Source organism: Chlorocebus sabaeus, chromosome 7 (assembly GCF_047675955.1).
Source record: "Chlorocebus sabaeus isolate Y175 chromosome 7, mChlSab1.0.hap1, whole genome shotgun sequence".
Classification (NCBI taxonomy): Eukaryota; Metazoa; Chordata; class Mammalia; order Primates; family Cercopithecidae; genus Chlorocebus; species Chlorocebus sabaeus.
In genome coordinates, this window is record NC_132910.1 from 14,276,788 (window position 1) to 14,285,690 (window position 8,903).

General features: G+C 36.8%; 1 pseudogene; it reads left to right on the top strand.

Annotated features, from left to right (window-relative positions):
- The first annotated feature begins 8,308 nt into the window (after positions 1–8,308).
- On the top strand, positions 8,309–8,662 carry LOC103235671 (large ribosomal subunit protein eL38 pseudogene; annotated as a pseudogene).
- The last annotated feature ends 241 nt before the right edge of the window (positions 8,663–8,903 follow it).

Sequence of the window (8,903 nt, forward strand, 5' to 3'; positions counted from 1 at the left end):
CAATAGAAAGAGTACAAGAAAAGAAAATTATAGGCACAGTACACTTCACTTTTAAACACAGAAATGAAAATAAAACATTAGCAAGGCCAAATTAGTATGTCATAATAATGCATTTTCTTCATTTTTAATTTTCATGAATATATAGTAGGTGTATATATTTATAGGGTACATGACATGCTTTGATACATGCTTGCAATGCGTAATAATCACATCATGTAAAATTAGATATCCTTCCCCTCAAGCATTTATCCTTTGTGTTATAAACAACCCAATTATATTCTTTTGGTTATTAAAAATATGTAATTACATTATTATTGAGTACAGTCATCCTGTTGTGCTATCAAATACTAGGTTTTATTCATTCATTATATATTTTTTGTACCCATTAACCTTTCCCAACTTCTTCCCACACCTCCACTGCCCTTCTCAGCCTCTGGTAACCATCCTTCTATGTCTCCATGAGTTCAGTTGTTTTGATTTTTAGATCTCACAAATAAGTGAGAACATGTGATGTTTGTCTTTTTGTGCCTGGCTTATTTCATTTGACCTAACGACCTCCAGTTCCATCCTTATTGTTGCAAATGATAGAATCTCATTCTTTTTTATGGCTGAGTAGTACTCTGTTATGTATAAGTTCCACATTTTTAAAAAATTCATTCATCTGTTAATGGACACTTAGGTTGATTGCTATGGCTGAGTAGTACTCTGTTATGTATAAGTTCCACATTTTTTAAAAAATTCATTCATCTGTTGATGGACACTTAGGTTGATTGCTATTGTGAAGTGCTGCAACAAACATGGGAGTGCAGATATCTCTTCGATATGCTGATTTTATTTCTTTTGAGTATACATCTAGCAGTAGGATTGCTGGATCACATGGTAGCTCTATTTTTAGTTTTCTGAGGAACCTTCAAACTGTTCATCATAGTGGTTGTACTAATTTACATTACAATCAGTGATTGTCAGAGAAATACAGATTTTGTGTGTGTTCTTCAATTTTTTTCATTAGTATTTTACAGTTTTCATTGCAGAGATCTTTCACCTCTTTGTCAATTTTCATATACTTGTTTGCCATTTGTATATCTTCTTTGAGAAATGTCTATTTAGGTCTTTGTCCTATTTTTAATGGGTAATTTGAGCTCCTTATATATTCTGCTTATTAATCCCTTGTCAGACAGGTAGTTTACAAATATTTTCTCCCATTCTGTGAGTTGTCTCTGCACTTTGTGATTGTTTCCTTTGTGCAGAAGCTTTTAAACTTGATGTGATACCATTTATCTATTTTTGCTTTGGTTGCCTGTGCTTGTGGGATGTTGCTTAAGAAATCTTTGTTCAGACCAGTGTCCTGTACAGTTTAGTTTCTTTAGTGTTTTTGTGGAATTGTTTCATAGTTTGAGGTCTTACATGTAAGTCTTTAATCCATTTTGATTTCATTTTTTGTATAAGGAGAGAGATAGTGACCAGGTTTCATTCATCTGCATGTGGATATACAGTTTTTCCAGTAACATTTATTGAAGAGATTGTCTTTTTCCCTAGTGTGTGTTCTTGGCAACTTTGTTGAAAATGAGTTTTACTGTAGGTGTGTAAATTTGTTTCTGGGTTCTCTCTTCTGTTCCAGTGGTCTATGTGTCTGTTTTTATGCCAGTACCATACTGTTTTGGTTACTGTAGCTCTGTGGTGTAATTTGAAGTCAGGTAATGCAATTCTTCCAATTTTGTTCTTTTTGCTCAGGATAGCTTTGGCTATTCTGGGTATTTTATGATTCCATATAAATTTCAGGATTTTTTTTTCTACTGCTGTGAAGAATGTCTTTGATATTTTGATAGGGATTGCATTAAATCTGCAGATTGCTTTGGGTAGTATGGACATTTTAACATTATTTATTCTTCCAATCCATAAACATGGAAAACTTTCCATTTTTTGTGTGTCTTCTTCTGTTTCTTTCATTAATGTTTTAGAGTTTTCTTTTCTTTTCTTTCTGAGATAGGGTCTTACTCTGTCACTCAGGCTGGAGGGCAGTGGCAAAATCTTGGCTCACTGCAACCTCTGTCTCCCAGACTCAAGTAATCCTCCCACCTCAGCCTCCTGAGTAGCTGAGATTACAGGCATGCACCCACCATGCCTGGCTAATGATTTTTTTTCTAATATTTTTAGTAGAGACAGGGTTTTGCCGTGCTGGCCAGGCTGGTCTCAAATTCCTGGCCTCAGGTGATCCACCCACCTTAGCCTCCCAAAGAGCTGAGATTATAAGCATGAGCCACCATACCCCACTTAGAGTTTTCATTGTAGACATCTTTTACTGTTTTGATTAATTCCTAGGTATTTAATTTTTTTTGTGGTTATTATAAATGGGATTATTTTTTGATGTATTTTTTCAGATTGTTCACTATTGGCATATAGAAATGCTACTGATTTTGTATGTTTATTTGGTATCCTGCAACTTTACTGAATTTGTTTATCAGTTTTAATAGTTTTTTGGTGGAGTCTTTAGTTTTTTCTAAATATAAGATCATATCATCTGGAAAGAAGGATAATTTGACTTCTTCCTTTCAACTTGGATACTCTATTTCTCTCTCTTGTCTGATTGCTCTAATTAAGACTTCCAGTATTATGTTGAATAACAGTGATAAAAGTGGGCATCCTTCTCATGTTCCAGATCTAAGAGGAAAAGCTTTCAGTTTTCCCCATGTAATATGATACCAACTGTTGGTCTATCGTATGTGGCTTTTATTACATTAAGGTTTGTTTCTTCTATACTCAGGTCTTTGAGGTTTTTTTTGTTTTGTTTTGTTTTGTTTGTTTGTTTGTTTTTTAATCATGAAGGGGTGTGGAACTTTATCAAATGTTTCTGCAGCATCAAGTGAAATGATTATATGAGTTTTGTCCTTCAGTGTGATGTGATGTATCACATTGATTGATTTGCATATGTTGAACCATCATTTTATCCCTGGGATAAATGTCACTTGGTTATGATGAATGATCTTTTTAATGTATTGTTGAATTTCATTTGCTGGATATTTTGTTGAGGATTTTTTGCATCAATATTCATCAGAGATATTGGCCTATAGTTTTCTTTCTTTGATGTGTCCTTGTCTGGTTTTGGTATCAGGGTAACACTAGCCTTGTAGAATGAGTTTGGAAGTATTCCCTCTTACTCTATTTTTTGGAACCGTTTGAGTAGGCTTGGTATTACTTCTCCTTTAAATGTTTAATAGAGTTCAACAGTGAAGCCATTGGGTCCTGGGGATTTTCTTTACTGGGAGATTTTTATTGTGGCTTTGAACTCATTACTTTTTATTGGTGTACTCAGGTTTTGAATTTCTTCATGGTTCAATCTTTGTAGGTTGTTGTGTCCAGGAATTTGTACATTTCTTCTAGATTTTCCAATTTATTGGCATATAGTTGCTCATAGTAGCTACTAATGATCCTTTGACTTTTGCAGTATCAGTTGTAATGTCTCCTTTTTCATCTCTGCTTTTATTTGAGTCATCTCTCTTTTTTTCTTAGTCTAAGCTAAAGACTTGTCAATTTTGTTTATCTTTTCAAAAAACCAGCTTTTTGTTTCATTGATCCTTTTTATTTTGAGACACAGTCTCACTATGTTGTCCAAGCTGGAGTGCAGTAGCATGATCACAGCTCACTGAAGCCTTGACGTCCTGGGCTCAGGTGATCCTCCCACCTCATCCTCCTGAGTAGGTGGTCAGAGGTGTGTGTGCGCCACCACACCTGACTAATTTTTTGTACTCTTTGTAGAGATAGGTTTTTACCATGTTTCCTAGGCTGGTCTTAAACTTCTGAGCTCAAGCCATTCCCCTGCCTTGGCCTCCCAAAGTGCTATAATACAATTACAGGCATGAGCCACTATGCCTGGCTGACATTTTGTATTATTTTCTTCATTTCAATTTCATTTATTTCTGCTCTGATCTTTATTTTCTCATTTCTTCTACTAATTTTTGGGTTTCGTTTGCTCTCACTTTTCTAGTTCTTTAAGATGTATCATTAGGTAATTTATTTAAAGTTTTTCTTCTTTTTTGATATAGGCATTTAAAGTTATAAATTTCCCTGTTAGTACTGCTTTTGATGTATCCTATAGGTTGTGTTTCTATTATCATTTGTTTAAAAAAGAAATGTCAATTTCCTTCTTAATGTCTTCATTGACACACTGGTCATTCAGGGGCATATTGTTTAATTTCTATGTGGTTGTACAGTTTCCAAAATTCCTCTTGTTATTAATTTGTGGTTTTATCTCCATGCGGTCAGAGAAAATGCTTGATATTATTGCAATTTTTTTGAATATTTTAAGACTTATTTTGTGACCTAGCATGTGGTCTATCCTTAAGAATGATCCACATGCTGAGAAGAAAAATGTATATCCTGCTGCCATTGGATGAAACATTCTGTAAATATCTATTAGGTCCATTTGTTCTATAGTGCACACGAAGTCTAAATTTTGTTGTTGATTTTCTCTCTGGGAGATCTGTCCAATGTGGAAAGTGAGGTGTTGAAGGTTTCAGCTATTATTTTGTTGGGGTCAATCTCTTTTTTTATCTCTAATAATTTTTGCTTTATAAATGTGGCTGCTGCAGTGCTGGATGCATATATATTTACATTTATTATATTCTCTTGCTGAATGGATACTTTATCATTATATAATTACTTTCTTGGCTCTTCTTACAGTTTTTTCTTGAAATTTGTTTTTTATAATGTAAGTATAGCTAATCCTGTTCTTTCTTGGGCTCAGTTTTCATGGAATATCTTTTTCCTTCCCTTTATTTTTCAGTCTATGTGTATCTTTGAAGGTAGCATGTGTTTCTAGTAGGCAACAGATTACTGCGTCCTGTTCTTTCATCCATTTAGCCACTTTGTTTCTTTTGATTGTCCTTTTTTCCTTCCTGTCATTCTTAAAGTGAAGGTGATTTTCTCTGGTGATATGATTTAATTTCTTGCTTTTTTATTTTTTGTTTATCACTGTATGTTTTGCAATTTGAAGTTACCATGAGGGTTGAAAATACTATTTTACAGCCCATTATTTTAAGCTGGTAATAACTTAAAACTGATTGCATAAATAAGCAAACACACACAGAAAAAGAAAACTAAAGAAGGGATACACTTTAATTTTGTCCCCCTACTTTTTAACTTTTTGTTGTTTCTCTTTATGTCTTACTGTTCTGTCCATGCCTTGACAAATTGTTGTAGTTATTATTTTTTATTGGTTCATCATTTAATCTTTCTACTTAAGTTGATAGAAGTTTATACACCACAACTACAGTGTTATACTATTCTGTATTTTTCTGTGTCCTTAATATTATCATTGAGTTTTGTACCTTCATATGATTTCTTCTTGCCCATTAATATCCTTTCATTTCAGATTGAAGAACTCCCTTTAGCATTTCTTGTAGGACAGGTCTGATGTTGATGAAATCCCTCAGTTTTTGTTGGTCTGGTAAGATCTTTATTTCTCCTTCGTGCTTAAAGGATATTTTTTGCCAAATATACTATTCTAGGATGAAATATTTTTCTTTCAGCACTTTAAATATGTCATACCAGTTTCTCCTGGCCTGTAAGATTTCCACTGCAGTCTGCTGTTAGATGTATTGGAGTTCTATTGTATGTTATTTGTTTATTTTTTCTTGCCGTTTTTAGAATTCATTCTTTATCTCTTGTGGAGTTTAATTATTAAATGCCTTGAGGTAGTCTTTTTTGGGTTAAATATGCTTGATTTTCTATAACCTTCTTGTACTTAAATGTTGATATCTTTTTCTAGGCTTGGGGAGTTCTCTGATATTATCCCTTTGGATAAACCTTCTACTCCTGTTTCTTTCCCTACCTCCCCTTTAAGGCCAATAACTCTTATATTTGCTTTTTTGAGACTATTTTCTGGATCTTATAGGCCTGCTCATTGTTTTTTATTCTTTTTATTCTTTTTTCTTTCTGCACATTTTCAAATAGCCTGTCTTTAAGCTCACTAATTCTTTTTTCTGCTTGATCCATTCTACTATCAAGAAATTCTGATGCATTCTTCAATATGTCAATTGCATTTTTCAACTCTAGAATTTCTGCTTGATTCTTTTTAATTATTTCAATCTCTTTCTTAAATTTATCTAACAGAATTCTTAATTCCTTCTCTGTGTTTTCTTAAGTTTTAGTTTCCTCAGAAAAGTTATTTTGAATTCTCTGTCTGAAAGATCATATATATGTTTCTCCAGCTTGGTCCCTGGTGACTTATCTAGTTCATTTGGTGGTGTCACATTTTCCTGTATATTACTGATGCTTGTAGATGTTTGTTGGTGTCTGGGCATAGAAGAGTTAGGTATTTATTGTAGTCTTCACAGTCTAGGTTTGTGTCTTTCCTTCTTGGAAAGGCTTTCCAGATATTCAAAGGGACTTGTGCCCAATCCAAATAATGCTGTAGTTTTTGTAGACTCACTGAGGTACCATCTTGGTCATCTTGAATATAAACTGGAAGAATTCTTTGGATTACCATACAGAGTCTCTTGTTCATTTTCCTTACTTTCTCCCAAACACACAGAGTCTTTCTCTCTGTTCTGAGTCACCTGGAACTGGGGGTGTGGTGATGCAAGCACTCCTGTGGCCACCACTACTGAGACTGCACTGGAGCAGACTTGAAGCCAGCACAGCATTGAGTCTTGTTCAAGGCCCTTCCCTTCAGGGTGGTGAGTTCCCCAAGGCCCTAGGCATGTCCAGAGATGCTGTCTGGGAGTCAGCGATTGAAGTAAAAACCTTAGCAAATTACCTGATGCTCTATTTTATGGCAGCTAAGCTGGCACTCAAATCACAATACAAAGTCCCTCCTGCGCTTCCTTTCCCTTTTCACAGGCAGAGGGACCTCTCTTTGTGGCCACCACCACCACCAACCCATGGGGGATTCTGCCAGGCCACTGCTGATGTCGCTTAAAGCCCAAGTGCTCTTCAGTCAGCTTGTGATGGATGTTGCCAGGCCTGGGACTCACCCTGCAGGGAAGTGGGCTCCCCTTTTGCCCAGGGCATGTCCAGAAATGTCATCCAAGAGCCTAGGCCTGGACTCAGGGACTCCAAGAGCCTCCTCTACCCCATCATGGCAGAGCTGGTACCTAGGGTGCAAGACAAAGTCCCATTTACTTTTCCCTCTGCTTTTCTCAAACAGAAGGAGTCTCCCACCATTGTTGCCATAGCTGGAAATGTGTGGCGTTTCCCCTGAAGATAGCATGTCTCAGAGCCCAAGGCCCATTGTATACTCCCTGGGTATCACTGCTGGTTATTCAGGGCCAAAGGGCTCTTTAGTTAGCAGATGATAAATCCTGCTCAGACTGGTCTTTCCCTTTAAGAAAGAGCGTTCTCTTTTGGCCCAGGGTATGTCTTGAAATGTGGTTTGGGAGCTAGTGTCTGGAATAGGGGCTTCGTGACTCTACCTGGTACACTATCCTACTGAGACTGAGCTGGTTTCCAAAATGCAAGACAAAGTCCTTTTTATTCTTCACTCTGCCCTCCTCAAGCAGAAGGAAGGAGTCACTTTCATTGCTTCAAACTGCTCTGCCTGGACCTAGGGGGAGGAGTAGCACAAGCACTTCCTTAGCTGCGCCCTCTAGTGTCTCCCTAGGTCAAGTAGTTCTCACTGGGTACCACCCTAGTTCACTGGCTCTCAGCCCAGCCTTGCACTAGGATTTGCCCAGGAATTGCAGTCCTTGTGTCCTAGACTGCCTTTCAAGTTTACCTAGGCCCTCAGAGCACTTCAGCCTGCAGTAGTGAGGCTTGCTGAAAAACTCAAGTTCTTACCACTGGGATGAGCAATTCCCTCTGGCTAGGGCTATTCCAAATGCTCCCTCTGTGTGCAGGTGCTGGTTGAGGCCAGCAAGACTTTATTCCCCACTGTGATGGGGCAGCACCCATTTCAATGTAAAATCCCCAAGTTGCTGCATTTTCCCTCCCCAAAGTGCACAGATTCTCTCTCTCTCTGCACCTCTCTCTGCTGCCAGCAGATGGGGAAAGTGTGGTGTCCGTGACTGGAGACTCTCTCCTGCACTCCTCAATGCCTCATTCAGTGATATGAAGTTAAAAGCAGGTACTATGATTCCTCACCTAAGTTTTGGTTCTTGTGATGGTGCTTTTCCATGGGCAGGTAGTTATTAAAATTTGGTGTTGCAGTGAAATGGATGAAAGGTGTAGGCTTCTATTCCACCATCTTGCTCTGCCCCTAACAATAATTTTTTTTATTAAGTGAGATATTATTATCTTAGATATAACACAAAATTAGGAAAGTTTTGTCTCCATAAAAGCAAGGATGAGTCTGCACTGGGTGTGCCTTATCACCATGCCTCAGAAAATTGAATAAATCAAGGATTTTCTGCTTACAGCCTGGTGAAAGGATGCCAAATCTGTCAAGATCAAGAAAAATAAGGACAATGTGAAGTTTAAAGTTCCATGTAGCAGATTCCTTTATACCCTGATCATCACCGACAAAGAGAAGGCAGAGAAACTGAACTAGTTCCTGCCCCTGGTTTTGCAGTGAAGGAGCTGAAATGAACCAAACACTGATCTGAACTGTATTAAAATATTAAAAATCCTTTAAAACAAGAAAGCAAGGCTGATTCAACATCAGAAAATGAGCCAATGTAACTCACCACATGAATATACTAAAGGAGAAAAACTATAGGATGGTCATAATACAGCCAGAAAAAGCATTGGATACAATTCAATAACTTCATGATTAAAAATAAAAACTCTTAGAAAATCAGGTTTAAAAGAGAATGTCCCAATTTATAAAGGTCATGTGACAAATACCTACAACAAACATTATATTTACTGGAAAGATTGTAGAATTCCATCTAAGATAGAAAACCCCCAAAGCACTAACCTGAGGCTAAAATTGATGTATTTAATTACATCAAAATCAGCTTTTCTGTTCC